The sequence below is a fragment of the Pantherophis guttatus genome, chromosome 6, assembly GCF_059756535.1.
Source record: "Pantherophis guttatus breed Tessera chromosome 6, ASM5975653v1, whole genome shotgun sequence".
In the NCBI taxonomy this organism is placed as follows: domain Eukaryota; kingdom Metazoa; phylum Chordata; class Lepidosauria; order Squamata; family Colubridae; genus Pantherophis; species Pantherophis guttatus.
The window spans coordinates 33,779,887-33,797,821 of NC_142068.1; the positions used below are offsets into that span (position 1 = coordinate 33,779,887).

A 17,935-nucleotide genomic window follows, 5' to 3' on the forward strand; every position below is an offset into this window, starting at 1 on the left:
AAATGATATTAGTGGATAACCCATATAACTGAAAGAGTTTACAAGGAGGAAAAAATGCCCTATTCACAGTAAAATGGTACATAATAATTGCTTGCAGTTTGGGAGGTGGCAGGTATAAAGTTTTAAGCATTTTAAACCTGCATAATGAGAATGAGAATGTTCAGAAACCTAAAGCTGCAAGGTCCCATTTGATGGAAGGAGCAGCTAGAGTTCTAGTAAAATCTTTCCCTCTCCCTCAATCTATAAAGATTCCAGAGATCAGAACTAGTTCTCAGTTTAGCTCAAAATAAAAACTAATACAAATAAAATATAAAAAGAAAAACAAAAGTTCAGAACTTGCAGAAAAAGGAAAACAAAAGAAAAAGAAAATAGTAGAAAAGGCAACAAAACACTAATACAGTGACTTCGAACCTTCATCATCCCAACCATAAACTAATATAATCAGTTTTCAACCATTTTAAAGTTATTAAAGGCTCCAGCAACTGCTGAGAGCAAAGATGCTGTCTTGCTTCGGTTCTGGCACTCAAACGTGTGAAAGACTGCTGTTTTATGGTTTCCTCATGAGGAGCTGCCATTAGTGCACTTCTGGGCTATCTCCAATTCTCTCCAGATAAACTAGAGAGATTCAATGGACCAGGCTACTCATTGGTCTTTCATTTTTCACAGTGGTTTCCTCCTCTCATTTTCAGAGATGTCTTCAGTCAGCCATGATTCATATCAGAGCTTTACAAACACCGATTGTAATAATTAAAGGTATAAAATTTTGGTGCTTCTCATATCTGAAGAAGTTGGCTTTATTATATGCTTTTCTGTGTCCCTTTAACTCTTGTTTCAGCTACCCATATCATTTCAAGTTCAATAAGAATATACAAACTTCTAGACAAGATCTACATTCACATTTAGAAAAGCATGTGAACTCTAATATTCCAAAAATGAGAAACCCCGCTTGAAAAAATATTTAGTGCTAAAAGGGATTAATAGTTGATTATTCTAACTTTGTGCTCACTTCCATAAGATGATCAAGTGAATGCTTCCTGCTGCAGAAGCTACTGCAGAGACTACAGAAGGAACAAGTGGCAGCAATTTCCTGAATGCAAGCTCACACAATAAATAAATAGGGAGAACTGACAGGAATTTCACTGGGGATTTTTTAAAAAGTTCCTTACAAATGAGTATTGGGAAACAGTACTAAACTGAAGATATCTTTATTTCTTGGAACACTTTTAAAATAATGGATTACTGGCCCAAAGTGGGTTGTTCTCATAAGAATTGATATGACTTAATGAAGCACAGGGACTTTGATCAGGAAGGCTTCAAACTGAATTCTGTGGGAACTGAAATGAAAAGGCTGAACCAAGGACCTAAGATAAAGATTTAGGAAGAAGACTGTTAAAACATTCAGTAAAAATAAACAAACATAATATTTGCTTATTAAGTCCCTGACCTTCATTGTCTAATGTTCCCAGTATGGAAAATAAGAAAAATGAGTTTAACATCTTAGTACAGAAAGGCAAACGTGACTTAAGAGAAATCCACAGTAGGATGACTCACATGACTGTATCTTTTAATTATTGTATTCAAATTTATTAAAAGAGAGACTAAAGCAATAGAAAAAGAAGAGTTCCAGTTCATGTTAAAAATAGACATACTTGCACAAAAATGCATTTGAATGAACAATACATCAGGAGCAGATGAAAAATAAAAGCAATACTGTTGGCTATATGGGTGGTACTTTCCAGTCTTCAAGTAGTAACAGTGATTTATGTTTTTGTTTATCTCAATATAGGTAGTCCTCAACTTACAACTCACAAATGAGCCCAAAATTTTAGTCATAAGTCTTTGCAGTGATTAAATAAGACACTTGTGTGATCTATTAGCTCAAAAGAATGTAATTCCTGTTGGCTTCATAAACCATGCAAGAACCCGCCTGGTTTTTTGTGGCTTTGGAGGCAGACATAAGGATCGACACAATGCCAAATGCCTGGATTTTCATCACAATTGTAGGGTTGCTGCAATGATTATACATTCAAGAAGGGTTCCTAACTTTTTTCATTTAGTGCTATCGTAATTCTGAATAGTTGCTAAACAAACATAAATTGAGGATTACCTATATTGATGTGTCACAAATTCTGCCAAGCAAAACAATCAGGAATTGACAAATTTTATTAAAAGAGAAACGCTTCCATGAGCTGTTTCATCGCATTCTCAACTGACAAAAGTGTATACCTTTTAATAAAATTCTTAGTTGGAAAAAATACTATAATATTCTTCTGCTTTTTGCTGCCATAAACTAACAACAGCTGTCTTCCTACAAACTATGCTATCCATAACTTTATAGTAACCATACAATGCTTGAATACACTTGAATGAAAACAGGACATCTATAGTTTAATTTGTATACTGGATTTTAAGAAGACATATTTTAATAAATCCAGAGCAAAAGTAATTCTATGGCAGGAGAAGCTTATGGGAAAGGAGTTTGAGATTCAGGGGAGTTCCTTTAAAAAGGGATATTAAAAACACAATAGCAAAAAGAGTACCAAAGAATGGAAAAAGGATAACAAACAATCCAGAATGAAAAAAGATCTAAAAACAACATACATATACAAGGTGAGAAATAAGATAGGTCAGCAAAGAATAGTACTCATAATCCTAAATTGTAGAGATGCTAGAACAGCTAGAGTTCAGAAAATGACAAAGGATAAAAAGGGAAACAAAAACTTTTTTCAGATGTCTCCAAAATAAACTGATTAGTGTTTATTGACATTTTCATGGAACAGTTAATAATCTGTTATTTTTCAGATTATTTTGAAGATAATCTGAAAAATAGTAAGTCTGTAGTGGTTGAATAACTCTAATTTTCTTTATAGGATCGATTTGTTTTTTTAAAAAGATACAATTCTAACAATTCTGAAAAACTGAAGAAGCAGAACTGAAACTTTAGACTGAAAGAATTACAGCCATGGAATTTCTATTTACTTTGAATTGGTTTAATTTTTTGAAGCCAGAAAATTGAATTATGGAGTATTACAAGAAGTTGCTCATGGTTTGGCCAAATAATTGTTATCTATTATGTTTGAGAAATCCCAGAGAGGAAATGTAGTATCAAATGATTGAAGGAAGGCATATGTTATTCCAGTTTTTTTTTAAAAAAAGAAGTCCTGTATTATTATACGTTTGTTGTTAAAAAAAGAATGAGGAGTATCTTAAATTCTAATCTATCAAATTTGCAGATGACATAAACTTCGTGAAATAATATCCTCGTGAAATAATATCAGAAAACAATCTTGATAGATTAGACACGGGGAAACAACAACAGAATGAAATGTAAAAAAGATACTGTAATTATGAAGTCTTTTACTGAGGAAAAAAATAAATTCAGTTGTAAGATGGAGAATATCTTCCTTGATAGCAATACTTGTGAAAGAGAGTTTGGAACAGTTATTTATCACTAATTAAATATGAACCAGCATCAGGTTGATTTTACAAGAAAGGAAAAGAAAAAGCAACTGTTTTCAAATATAGTTTTCAAATCAGAGAAGGTAACTATTTTATCTGATAATGCATCCAACCCATGAGTATTCCGTTTTGGGCAGCAATCCATAGAAAGATTTTTTAAAATGGAATAGGTATAGAAAACAGCAACAATCAATAATCAAATTTAGGAAAGCAATAGTGAAGATACAAAGAATGTGCAATTTTGAGAAGAAAGACCAAAGGCGTCATAGAGAAAGCTAAAACCTGTTTTCTATCATCTCAGAGTACAGGACATGAATAATGGATTTAAGTAACAGGGAGCAGATTTGGACTGTTGGAAAAACAGTAAGACCAGTTTTACAAATGGAACCAAATACCAAGAGAGTGGTGGACTTCTTAGCAGAGCCTGGATAAAACATGCCATGGATGCTTTAGGTGATTTTCAACACTAAGCAGATAACTGTATTTGACAGCTTAAATGCCCCCTTTTAACTCTGATTCTATGATCTAGTATGTATAATTGATGTAATTCTTTGATGCTATATTATTTAAAATAAGGAAACACTTAAGTGGTAGATTATTAGGCAAAATATACTGAACATGTAGTTAACTATATATCCCCAGATGGAAAACCAAAAGAAGATGAAATGGCCTGGGACTGAAAAATAGCTGACAAAAGACAGAAAATAAAATGAGACAGAAAAAATTGCTCAACTAAACACTGGGTCCCAGAAAACAGCAGGAAAAGGCAGAGTCATACTTATATAAATAATGCAAAGACACTGAGGGAGAAATGTGATATACACTGGAGAAAGAAAATACAGGTAGTACTCATTTAGTGACTGCCTCATTTAGTAACTATTCATAATTAAGACAGCGATGAAAAACAGTAACTCTATGACCAATCATTACATTTACACAGGTCTGTAAAGCAAAGCAAAGCTGAAATAAGATAAGCAAAATGACAGTTTCACTTAGTGACTGCTTTGCTTAACAACCCAATTGTTGATCCCAGCTATGGTCACTAAATGATTATCTATACAAAGAAGAGATAATACAAATAACAGAATTGTACAAAAAAAAATGCCAAAAATCAATGAGATATGAAAGTTTAATCACTGAATTAGAGCCAACCATCCTTGAAAATTAAGTTAATTGGGTTTCCAAAATATAGCTAACAATAAAGCTGCAGAAGCTGATGAAACTCTGGCAGAACCGTTTAAAATCTTACCAATGACCTAGGTCAGGGCTGTCAAAATCGCAGCCCACGGCCCAGATGCGTCACACACTGGCCATGCCCACACCCGATTTAGCAAAGGGTTATCGGTGTTGCGATACATCATGTGATGATGTTGTGACAACACGAGTTTGACACCCCTGATCTAGTTAAAAGTGCAATTTGTAAAATAAAGCCCTCAAAAAGGGCTCAGAAAGAACAGTTTACATTCCAATACCAAACAAACTACTGAACAAGTGTATTTTTCTCAGACTTCCAACAATGCATAGTAAAAAGCTACCAATGAACAAGCTGCACTCAAGAGGAGTTTGAATTCTGAAATCACACTAGGAAACAATTACTGGTTACTGGCTGGTTTGTAGTTAGTCTGCCCTCTTTGAAAGGCTTGGAACTGTTAGTCCCTGCTGCTTCTTACTCCATTTATGCCAGTTTCAGAGTCTCATTCTACCAAACCTTTCCATCTTTTCCACACATCCAAGTGTCTTTTCCTTCAGTTTTGACTTGACTACCTTTCCCTCTTCCACTACTCCCTGTACTATCAGATATTTTCTTGTATCACTCTGTAGTACAGGTGTGGTCCTCTAATTCTTTAAAGTCCATGGACCCAAAACCATAAGGAAGAAAAAACCTACATTAGCAGCTGTAAGTTTTTCCTCCCACGTGGATTTGTTTTGCTTTATATACAGTATTTTTTAAAAAATATTTCTATCTTTAGGCAGACTGTATTTTGTTTGTATAGTCTTATAAAATGCCATAACCAGAGACTATCACTGAGTATAAATGTAATAAATGAACCAGATTCTTCACAGGGAGCAGAGACACTGAAGCTAAAGCCTAACTATTTTATAAATGTTAACACAAAGACAACAGTCCTTAAAATATATCTCTATATATTCTCATTCATCCAGGTCATAGTTGTCCCAAAGGTACTTTTCAAAAGATTCATTTCAGTTCTCAAAACTGAAGAATCTTCTTGGGTAAGAAAGGAAATGTTTTCAAGACAAACCAAAAAAGTCCAGTTGACTTTTGAAAAGCACTTTTGGAACAGTCTTTAAATAAAGCAAAATCAAAGATAAAGGGGTTGACTTTATAAGGACTGAAAGAAGCAGTTACTGACAATGTTGACAAAATCATTTTACTGGATTACAAAGAAATGGAAATGGAAACAACCAAATGATTGTTTATGATTATATAGTTTAAACTATATATTCATTTTAAAAATAATGCAACTATTTCAACTATTATGAAATCTTTAACTCTTCGTCTTATTAACTTATTTACCAAATTGGCTTGTGCCTGAGCTATGAATTTTAGATCTCAAAATGCAGCTCAAAATTGGATTTAGTTATCCGCAGATGGGTTTATCAGCAAGTATATTTGGTGTACAGGTACTTTAAAAAAATTTTTTAAGTTGTTAACTTTTTTAAACTACCTGTATATGCTCACAAAGAAGCCCATCTATAGAAAATCCAACCCTCAAATTAACCAAACTACCATGAAAAATGTGTCACCCCAGATAATTATGAAAATTATGCAAAAATGTTGAGGGTCAGGATACCAAATTTTTATGCTTTGGTTAAAAGATAACTGCAGATTGCCTTATTCACAAGCATATACAGTAATAGTTTTAGTTCTTACAGCATAATATATTAAGATTTTTTTTAAATGACAGCCACTTCATCAATTCACTTGATTTAGTACCAAGAGTTCACTAACACAATACCGTTAAATCAGTGGATCCCAACGTGGGGCCCACGCCCCACAGGGGGGCAATTTGATTAATGGGGGCAATCTGAACCTTGTTTAAACCAGGTTAATGGCTTTTTAGGCTTCGTCCAAGTGAGTAGAATTCACTTTTTGACTAAAGTAAGAATTATATGTCGGGGGGGGGGGCATCAGGATTTTAGAGATGCTTAGGTGGGGCATGGCCAAAGAAAGGTTGGGAACCACTGGGTTAAATGAATGGTTAAGGGGGTTTAGAACTGCTCAAATCTGCTTGATTGTATAATGGCCTTACATGCTCTGTATAAATTAATATTTATTTATTTATTTATTTATTTATTTATTTATTTATTTATTAATTAATTATATTTCTATACCGCCTTTCTCCCGTAGGACTCAAGGCGGTGTACAGTCAAGAAAAATATAGACACACAAACATCATAATATATAACATGCATGTCACTAAGATAGCTAATTATGTTACTTATAATAATCTATGTATTAATATATCTATACTAGAAATAGACTTCCACTTTTTGGGCTATTTTGTAAATTTCCAAGGACATCTTGTAGGACAGTGCTGGAAAACTGCTGGCCTTACTATCCCAGAACATTATGGTAGAAACATGTTGGATCAGGTTGCACATTTCTGGAAGGTGTTCAAAATGCTAAAACAATTCCCCATCTTCTTAAAAACCATATGTTTAAAATGATATTTTTGAAAAAAAGTTGTAGTTATGGTTTCTAATGATTAAATGCAGACCAAACATTAATGCATGTAAAGATCAAAGGGAAACACATTATGATATACTTTAAGAGTTCTATATATATATTACTAGTCATTATTTAGCATATTATATGGAAGTGCACATTTTCTTATTTGGAATGTGGTAAAAAAAAAAACCTTGTAATTATATCTTAATTAGTAAATTGAAAAAAAAATCTAGGGTTAGATTTAGATCTAGGGTTTAATAAACAGTATTAAATGCACTTTAAAGGAATCCAATTCAGCTCTATTATGTCAAATATATCTTACAAAAATGTATTAAATATAGCTTAATGTAGTAATATATTGAGAGCTGACTTGGGTAGTGCTTAAGGTATCAGGCTAGAAACTTAAGAGACTAATTCCAGTCCTATCTTCAGCACAAAGCCAGCTGGATGACTTTGGGCCAACTGCTTGTCTGAGCCCTAAGAAAAAGTAAATAGCAAAGCACTTCTGAAATTTTGTAAGAAAAGTGCAGGGACTAATCCAAGCAATCAGTAGGAGTTAACATTGACTTGAAGGCACAAAATGTTATCTATTGACTACATCTGATCACTATTCAGTGGCAGTATAGAACTTAAAAAATAAAATCACAATAACTGTTGCTACAACTTAAATCAGCAAACATGTCTGTTGTCCAAAAATTAAACATATCTGATTTAACAGATGTAATATAAAAAAAAACAAGTTTAATAACATCCAACTCCACTGTTCATTGTGATACTCCACAATATTAAATCTCATTGCAGTCATGGTAGGCTGCTATCAAGAACAAGCAACTAAAAATGTGAATTTTTGAACCCAAATGGGTTTAAACATAAAAATGGTTAGTCTTCACTGGATAATAAAAGGGAAACATGTCCAGGGGCAGCATGCTAGTAAGTTATCAAAAACAAAAAATAAGGGATCAGAGGAGGGATGCTTTTCTGTAAATGTTTTAAAATCTTCCCTATATTTATTCTTTAAATTTCCAGGATTAACACGAGTCAATGGTTAATAGGGAAAGTTTATACTGTGAATTAAAGTACATTCAGAGAAAACAACCGCCCTCTAGTGCTCTTTTTTTTAATAGCACAATTCAAACTAGTCAGCTTTCTTGCAATCTATTGTTTATATATATCTATCGTGTTTCCTCGGAGCCAATGTGGTGCAAGAGGGTGAGAAGTGGCTACTATCCAGCACCTTTCAGATTCATATCGGGTTTTTTTTTAACTCCAGCTCTCTGCTTATGGGTAAACTTTACCTGAGAGCCCCCGGTGGGCAGGAGGGAGGCAAGTTTTTCCCGCTTTCCTCCCATCCACCGGGTAGCCCTTCCCACCCTCCGTTTTCTCAGGCAGGCTCCCAGCCATCTATTTCCTCTACCTTGGGGTTAAGCGCAGCCTCCGAAGAGGGGTTGCCGTGGAAACGGAAAATCCGCCTTGTGACGCGATTCCATACTAGTAACTTTTCTCCCCGGCCCCCACTTCTGACTCACGCGAAGGCGGCCAAGTAGCAGCCCGTTCCTCGCGCGGCTCCAAGCCAAGACATATCGGCCGGTTGCTCGGCTCAAGCACTAGAAGCGCCCCCGGCGGAAGATTCAGGTACTGATAACAAACCCAGCTTTCAAGCGCGGCTACAGCACTTCTCTATTAAAGATAAGTAAGGCAGCTTTAGTGTTGAAAAGAGATTTGTGCTGGAGTCTTTTTTTGGGCGGAGGGAATATTTCTCCTTTGAAGAATTACAAATTTGGCGAAGTGTTCTGTTTTGTTTTTTGAACAGAAATGCAGTGTTGCAAGTATCAGCAGTTTGGAAAACCTGACCTAGTGTATTTAATCAACCTAGTGCCCTTCAGGTTTTTTTTGTACTGCAGCTCCCATTCTCCAAACTTTTATTTATGCTGACTGATACGGTACAGACTTTCAATCAGTTTGTTTTAAAACCTGTCTTTTCATAATTTTCTGAATTAAGCTTTGTAGTGATATTGGAAGGTTTTTAAATCTTTTTATTAGGCAGCTACAAAGAGCTATTATATAGCCTATTAATAATTTCAATAAACAACTTTCAACTAAACAGATTAAACCCTTAATTATAACATTAAACATACATTAATTATATGTTCAAGTTGTTATGTTGAAACTTTCTTAAATCATTTTCAAATGTTCTCACTAATCATATTGTGCCATACAAAAAGGTTAAATTGCAATCCTGTGCACTGTCTCATTGAAATCCATTATTCAACTACATAGTAGCTAATAATCAGCAATCTTAAGGCAGTCTGTAAACTTCAGAACTGAAGATGAAAATATGGTTGTGCAATAAACTTATGGAAGACAAACTAGGATGTTAACACAACTTGACAGCATGTTTCAGATTCTTTGAAGTTTATTCTTATAAATAATGGGATGTATTAGAATAAACAAGCTGTTTTAATGTTACTGTTGGGCAGGCTAGTGAAAAAAGAACCTTCTAATCTATCAATAGAATTTTGAAGAGATGGAAAATATGCATTCTACTTTGAAATCAAATAATGGTATTGAATAAAAGCTGCCCACATAAACTGGAAGACACGAAATTACCAGTGACACTTTTAATTTTATTACACTATTATAAAATCCACTTCATGGAAAGCTCCTATGGCTTTCAGTTGCGTTTTAACTTTTTTATCAGGCAAAATCTATATAATACAAAAAAATAGCAGTATGTTCCAGCTTTTGCATAATCATTTAATTTCTCAGTAAAATGAATATATAAAATATTACTGTGTATTTGCTTTACTGGCAATCATATTGTCACACTTAAGCAAAATATAAAATTGTGCTGCTGGGGTCAGGATGTTAGCAGAGCACAATATCTGAACTGTGTATCTTCTAGAATTTTCATATGGTGCCTCACTTCTTACATTTTCCTTGGACTGCATTATTGTAATGGGACATAGATGTTCATATTGTCTTTGTATGATTCCTGCACAGAATTATGTACTAAAAATAGGCAGCTGTATAAATTTTCTGAATAAAATCATTTTAAGTTTTTGCAAATGTTAAACATCCATTATTGATTACAAGTAAACTACAAAGTATATTTGCCTATCTTTTCCAAACTGCTGCAGTTCTCCCAAGGATTACAACTCAAAGATTGCAAAGGTTCATTCAGTGCAATTGTTCTTGAAATGTTGTTTCAGACAAGTGGAGTTTTTTTAGCTCAGCATTCTGCCAGCAACCAGCCGGCTAACCAGCTGCAGGCCTTAATATTAGCTCTTTTTAAAACAGAATTGCAGGGAATTGGAAAGATGAAATACCATTGCCATTAAATCTGAATGTCTAGATTAAGCAGCATATATGAGCACTTGGAACACTATCATAAGGATCCAGCATAATTTAGACTAATTTTTTTTATGATGGACTAGTTCCACTATATCTTTATAGTGAGAGAACACAACACTTCAATTTCTCACACAATATCCTACCTCAAAATGAAATAAAGTCATTACTTAAAATCACAGGTGTCAATCTTACGGGGAAGAGGGATATATGCAACCATTGAGGGAATGTAAATACGAATTTCAATTTGTTTACACTAGCCCCATGGCTCAAGACCAGATTAGGAACACATCATGGGACTTGGAATATGGTCCTTAAGAATTTAGATTGCACATTCTTAAAGGGGCAATTCTTAGACTGAATTAGGCTAAAAACTTATTCGAGTAAGCACTGAATTAATGTGATTATCATTCTTCCTATTAACCAAATGAAATGACAGCTTTTGGAGAGGTATCATGAGATGCGAATAAAATGAAAAATAATTCAAGTCTGCAACATTTAACATTTGGAGTACCTATCAATATAAGGTGATAATTCTATCTAAGTAGAAAATACTTCAAACCAATTTTCTTACTGCTAGTGAAGGGAAGCAGCTTGTCTTCAGCTTGTCTATGAATACCAGGCCCAAGTAGTCTAAGTTCCAAATAAACATTCCAACATTTTAATTATTTTTAATGACATATCCAAGTAACACATAAATCTAACTAGAACAAAATCTTATTTTATTTTGTCTCTAAATCTTTCATAGGCTCCTCCAATCACAAAGCCCAAAAAACATCTGCTGAATAATTCAATCATTTTATCTCAGTATACCAAATTGAGGCTAGTGAGTCTTTTGCCTCTAATGGACTTCTTTCTGTTTGGGGAAGGTATGCCTCAAACAGTCATTTGTAATTATTACTTTGGCCATTGACTAGCAAAGTGTGCTTCACATACACTATTTCTGCATGTCTTAAATATAAGTACCTTATTGAGGATCACCAATAGAGTTCTTCAGAGAATCCACTGAGCTACACAGATATTCCTGCATGGACAAATTGATGTTTAGTGTTTTCATAGACATAAAGTTGAAAACATTGTTATAAACAATTAATCCAATTCAGAAAGCATTTGGAAGAAATTCCAATGCACTCATTGAGTTCCTCCAACAGTATTTCCATGCTAAACCCAACTGAAGGACAAATGCAGTAGAAAAAGGGCACACAGAGGACTACCGTCTGGGGCAAAGAATAATTTCTTAGAGGCATGCATGTTTTCAAAACAGAAATGCTTTTACTAGTAGAAATATACCGTGTTTTCCCCAAAATAAGACCGTCTTATATTTTTTTTGAACCCTGAAATAAGCATTTGGCCTTATTGCCATGCGCTCAAAAGCTTGATTGGGCTTAATATCAGGGGATGTCTTATTTGGGGGGAAACAGGGTATATATAGATATAGGTGTGTGTGTGTGTGTGTGTGTGTGTGTGTGTTTGTATACATACATACATACACCAGTATATCAAAGTTATACACCACAGGAGTATCAAATTAGGTTTATATGTACCCCTAATGCATCATGGGCTTTGTTTTATGTTATATGTTACACAAGTCCAACCACTGCTAATTTGTTATATAATGTTTGGGCCCAGTGTTTGCCTCTCTGAAAAAGATAACATTGAAATGCATTTAACTACCATTGCTGACAACTAGCATGTCCACAACTTCTGGCTTGAGTAGAATGGATTTTGTAATTTAAAGCTAGAGGATAAACCTACCATACTGTATATACTTGTAAATAAAACAAGAATTTTAGGTGCCAAAATTAGGTTTGACCTGTTAAATTAATTTCCTTATACATAGAAAGGGTTATCCAGGAGTACATACTTTAATACTTTTTAAAACTACCTATATAACTTGTATATACTTGTGAATATGCCCAACTGAGGATAAGCTGACAGTCAAATTTTTAACCAAAATACGTGAAAAATGGAAACCCATGGATTACCCAATAGTGAATACTAAAGGATATAAAAATCTTAAGAACCAGTTTATCCATGGGTGATATGTTTTTTACAATATCATGGTCAAAAATTCAAGGGTTGGTTTATACACTGATGGGCTTATAAACATGTATGTATGGTAGTTTACCTAGTCTATTATTTCTGATATGAATAGAAAAGGCCTGTTTGCAATGTGTCTCTTTTTCAACTACGATAATTATCAATTTTCTCATAATATTAATTTCTTGCTTTAGAAAATTCAAAATATATAGTGTAGTACTATAATTATACTATTAGGATTAAATGTGTAGTTTGAAAGAGCTGCTATATTTATTACCTACGCTTATATCTTATTATTTACTTAAATGGGTACCTGTAGAAAAGTCCTAGTGATAACCTGAGTATTTATTAAATATGACCATTCTTATTCTGTATAATTATCCAGGATGGGGCAGAAACCATCAGAGAAATGGTTCTTCAGATAGTCAGGCCTATGCCATGAAAGTCTTTATGGGTGGTAACCAACACTTTGAATTGTACCTGGATGCTAGAAGGCAACTACTACAAGTCATGGAGCAGAGGCATCATATGGGCATAACGTGGTATGCCCCATCATGGCCCACACATTCTGGACCAACAAATTTCTAAATCGTCTTCCTCCACAGCCCCATGTAGAACATATTACAGCAGCCCATATGGAAAGTGATAGGGTGATTGTCTGCAAGACTCCCAGTCTAGGAATATGTTCTTTTTGCATATAGAGCAGCTGGATGAGGTAGATTTACATCATTCCTTTTCTGCTTTTTACATCATTCCTTTTCTGCTTTTATTATGGCCATCCAATAAAAGAATCCTTTTGGAAGGTTTTTTTTTAAAAAAAAATTTTTTGAATCTTGTTGATTCTCTTAAAAATAAGCATTTTTAAAAAATAAATTCCTTAACATGAATAGCATTTCTAAAAGTGAATAGTTAGATCAGTGGCATTCAATCTTTTAAGCACCAGGGACCGGTTCCGTGGAGAAAGATTTTTCTGCGGATCAGAAGGAGGCATGGTTTTCTGTGCTACCTGTATTCCGGGGATGGGGCTTCACTTGTTTGTGCAACCCTGTTCTTGATATGCCGGTCCACAGACTGGGGGTTGGGGACCCCTGAGTTAGATAATACATCAAGAATAAAAAATCAGAAAGGAAAATCCTAATCAAATGAAGAATTAAGAGAATTAGGCTGTAAAAACCATGCCTTCAAAAGCTCTATGATGAATGGATATTAAAAGACTCATTTGAGATCAGAAACAGCAATCACTTATTTGTATGTAGATTCACCAGAATTATTTATTGAGCATAAGATACATGCTAATATAAAAGAGATGCAATTAAATTCTAAGCAAATATTGGTGCATACTTTCTGATTCCAGTATCTCAATTATAGCAAAGTGATCCAAAAGTTTCATTTTGAATTCAGATGACATGAATCTGAAACTCTGAAAATAATGCAGCAATTCAGGAACAGAGCCTCAGGTTTTATATATATCTTAATGCTGAAGATTTCTTCTTCATCAGAATGTTAACATGACCATGAAGAACTCAGATGAAGCTAACCATCATGCTGGAAATGCAACATATCTATAGAATGACACTGATGATACAGATCAAATGTATATGTTGTTGTACAATTCTGAAAAAAGTAAGGCTCTGTTGGCCATATGTTGCATATTCCTGATGTTTACAAGAATCTACAGATCAATGATCCAAAATTGATGGCAAACTTTTTAAAGAAACCTGTCAGACAAGTATCGCAAGATGGTTAGAATCATCTAGCCAAGAGGATATTCAGAAAATTCTTTATACCTTAGAAGCCACTGCTGAAAGTTATAAGTGATTACCTAATTAAATATTTCCAAAAATAGTTTACTATCAGTATTTTCAGCTACATAATATTGGCTTTGTTATACTGACAGAGAAAATTATTCACTATTATTTTTTTTCCTAGAAGCCTCTGTGTAAAATCAAACAGAGGCACTAAAACACCAATGAAATGACCACAGTTCCCCAGTCATAAGTTAATATTGGTTTTATGAATAGGTTTACAACTAGCCACAGCAAAAAATAATTAATATGACCCTCTACTTTTATTTTTTGGCTGTAAAAATGTATTGGAGTCTCAAAGTTGAATTTGAGAAAATTCCAAAAAAAAAGTTCTTATTCTTCTAAAATACTTTATATACCTACTGCAGTGATACCATTTACTATCATATTGTATCTTAAATTGATTTAACTGTTTCTCCTAACTACTCTAAAGCAGTTCTGGATTCTGGCCATGTAATCCCATGTGTGCTCATATCAGTGATGCTAGTTTGCAGTAGTGGTAGTAAGAATAGAACTGGCACAAGTGCATAAATGCTCATATGCTATTTGGATGAAGAGAGCAAGTCCTACTTTTCTATATTCACAATTGATTATATAAATAGGAACGAACAATCACATATGAATGCAGTGTTAAAAATTACAGAATTCTTTAATTAACTTATGCATAAAAAATTGTGAAATCGTATGAGGTAATTGGCAATCTGACCTTAAGCCTACTTTCTACTACTACCAAGGAAAGTAGCTGATATTAATGGAGCTTACTTTGAATCAATATGCACAGGATGACACTTCAAGGATCAACTCAAGAAAGCATCATCTGAGTGAATAATGCTTAAAATTTGCACATGTGGCAAGAAAGTACCATTTATCATATGCAACTATGAACATTCTTGAGGCAGGTTAGGACAAGGTAAGATACACAAGACAGCCAGAAACATTTATTCAAAAACGAGCTCGCCACTTCACCGCGTACGCGACTTACTCGCCGGTAAGCTTACACCGAGTTGCAGCCTTTACCGGCCTAACCCGGGTTTCTGTGGAAGCGGGAAGACGAATTGCATACGAGTATCTTGGTATAAAATCGTGCAGGATTAACCCTCTTAATAAATTCTGCAACTATGCAGCAGGCCTCTCGGGTCTGATGCTGGGCTCCAAAGCCTTTCGGCTGCTTCCCACAGGCACCTCCGGGTGTCTTCCTCAAGCCCGTGCTGGGCCGGCCCTGATCCCGCTCCTCTTTAAGAAAGGACTGTCTTGCTTCCTTCCTTCCTCGCTTGCTCTGCCACAGCCTGGGAGACTCCCCAACGCGATCCTAAAAGGGGCCCTCGTCTTCCAAACCCACCCGCTCTTCCCTCCACAAACACTCCGTCCCCTTTCCCGGCTCCCGTCGGCTCTGCCGAACTCACCACTGCGGCCAGAGGGGAAGCTGGTAAAGCGACGCTCCTCGTGTGTGCCGGGAGCCCCCTCTGCGGGCGACGCGTTAACTCCAGCCTTGGGCGGACCAGCCCCGCCGAGCCAATGAACAAGGCCCAAGTCTCCGTGATGAGCCTCCCCCTCCCCCTCCTTCCGCCTCGAGCTGGCGCACCTCACAATCGCCGCCGCCGACCATCCTCATTCTGTATGCCGCGGCAGCGAATCCTCATTGGTTCGCGCAGGGTGGCGCGCGAGGGGCTGGCTCTATTACGTTCTAAAAACGGTTGTGTTGGTGAGAGGTGGGGGAAGCACGCGCGCGGGAGAGAACAGCGCAAGGGTTACTCTCGGTCACTTTTTGCGTAGGGTCACGGGCGCTGGAGGAAAGCAGCAGCGGAGGCTGATGGTGGTGACACAATAGACCCGTTGAAGTAGCTCCAGCGGCAGAGGCTGAAGGAAAGCAGAAGGAGGAAGCTGCCTGGAAATACCATATATTATGCTTTGCAAATGGAACGCCAGCGTGTCCACTGCTCAGGCGCTGCCCAACTGATAGAATTACACAGCATTGTTGCCACCGTTATTAGCCTCGCCAACGTTTCACGGTCTTGTTCTCAGGCCACCTGATAATGTCAAGGCGATTTATTATGCAGATCCATATTGGTTACTTGGTTTTAGTAATTTAACTTCCGAGGCTAAACAAAGATTTAAAAATATAGGTAGTGGGGCTTCCTGGCCTCTCACGTTCGTGCTGCCGCTGTAGGACGAAATCATGAATGACGCCGGGAGAACTCAAACGTTTGTATTTAGCCGATTTAAAAGGAGAATATAAAATACACTGTAGTGTTAAATCGGAAAACATTTGTCTCCCGCCTTTGACTGCTTGTTGCGCATTTGATTTAAATAAACCCTGTAAAATGTATACAGTATAGCAAATGGAAGATTTAAAATGGAACTTTCTAAGGCAGTATGACTGGAAGTTCACCTGTGCTCTTGATCCCTGCTCTTCTTGTCTCCTTTAGGGCATAGAAGGCAGGTGTAATTAGTTGGGTTCAGGAAATTATCAGTGACTCTTTATGACAAGAGCTTGCAATCTTGAAAGAGACAGTGTTGTGTGTCCAATCTAGCCATATTTGATAACTATTGTACAGCTTTCCCTTTTTGGAAATGATTGCGGAGATGGGAGTAGGCATTTAAGGACTTGGTGCTAAGGAAAATGACTTTTGGGAACCATTTCAGGTACTGGTGAATATTAGATTATTCCTGTGTTTCAATCCCTCCCCATTTCCAACTCAATTTAAAATGCTGGTATTAACGTATACAGCCCCAGGTCCATCTTCTACTAACTCATCTGGCCCAATATCTTGTTCTTGGAAGGAGAAGCTTTTAACCATATTAGAGTCTTGTGAAGTAAGGGCAAGTGAGGCCATGTGTACTGTTTCTCAGCTGCTGAGAAATACTTTCCATTAGAATTAATATTTGCAACAATCCTTTTGAGGTTCCATAAGCTGCTTATGCAGAACTTGTCCAAAAAGATATCTGAAATAATTTGTCATTGCCACTTTTAATTTATTTTTCTGTTACTTATATTTTATTTGGTTTTGTTACGTTTTATTTATTTTTTTTAGTTTTAAATTTTTTATTAATTTTTTTTAAAATAACATTACAAACAACATATACAATACTTCACCCTGTGTTACACATAAGAAAGGAAGATTTGGTTCTTCGGATATATCCTCATGATCGCCAAAATCCACTTTTTATTATTTTATTTGTTACGTTTTATTTATGTTTATTATGATTATATTATTATGGTTGGTCACACATTTAGCCAGATGTTTAGACTGGATTTGGTATTTTTATCTACCTACTGAGCCTTTCTCAAGGACCTGAGATAGGTAGGCATTGTTTGATGGCATTAAAATTATCACAGGATGTAAATTGTATAAATTGACTTATACAATTAATTGATGGTGATTTTGTCATAGCACTTTCCTGAAGTCATGTGGTCTCCATTCGTAACTTTCCCAGTCAATCACAAAGTCAGTGGGGGAAGCCCCATCCCTTTAATGACCAAATGATTCATGTAATAACTGCAGTAATTTGCTTAACTGTAGAGAGAAAAAAAGGTTTAAAATGAGGCAAAACTCACTTAACTGCCTTGTTTAAGAATGGAAATTTGGGGTCA

General features: G+C 35.6%; 1 protein-coding gene across 3 annotated transcripts in view; it reads right to left on the minus strand.

Moving 5' to 3' along the window:
* ACSL3 (acyl-CoA synthetase long chain family member 3) overlaps positions 1-15,846 on the minus strand; it is a 50,813-nt gene extending 34,967 nt beyond the window's left edge. The window contains exons 1-2 of one of the 3 annotated variants that reach the window (XM_034439411.3): positions 15,747-15,846; positions 11,465-11,522 (exon numbers count right to left, since the gene is read on the minus strand). The gene's annotated coding sequence lies outside the window, so the exon portion shown is untranslated. Of the gene's footprint in view, positions 1-8,445; positions 8,563-11,464; positions 11,523-15,746 lie in introns of those variants that run through there. The other 2 variants (XM_034439412.3, XM_034439413.2) reach the window with 2 other exon arrangements.
* Positions 15,847-17,935: the final 2,089 nt, after the last annotated feature.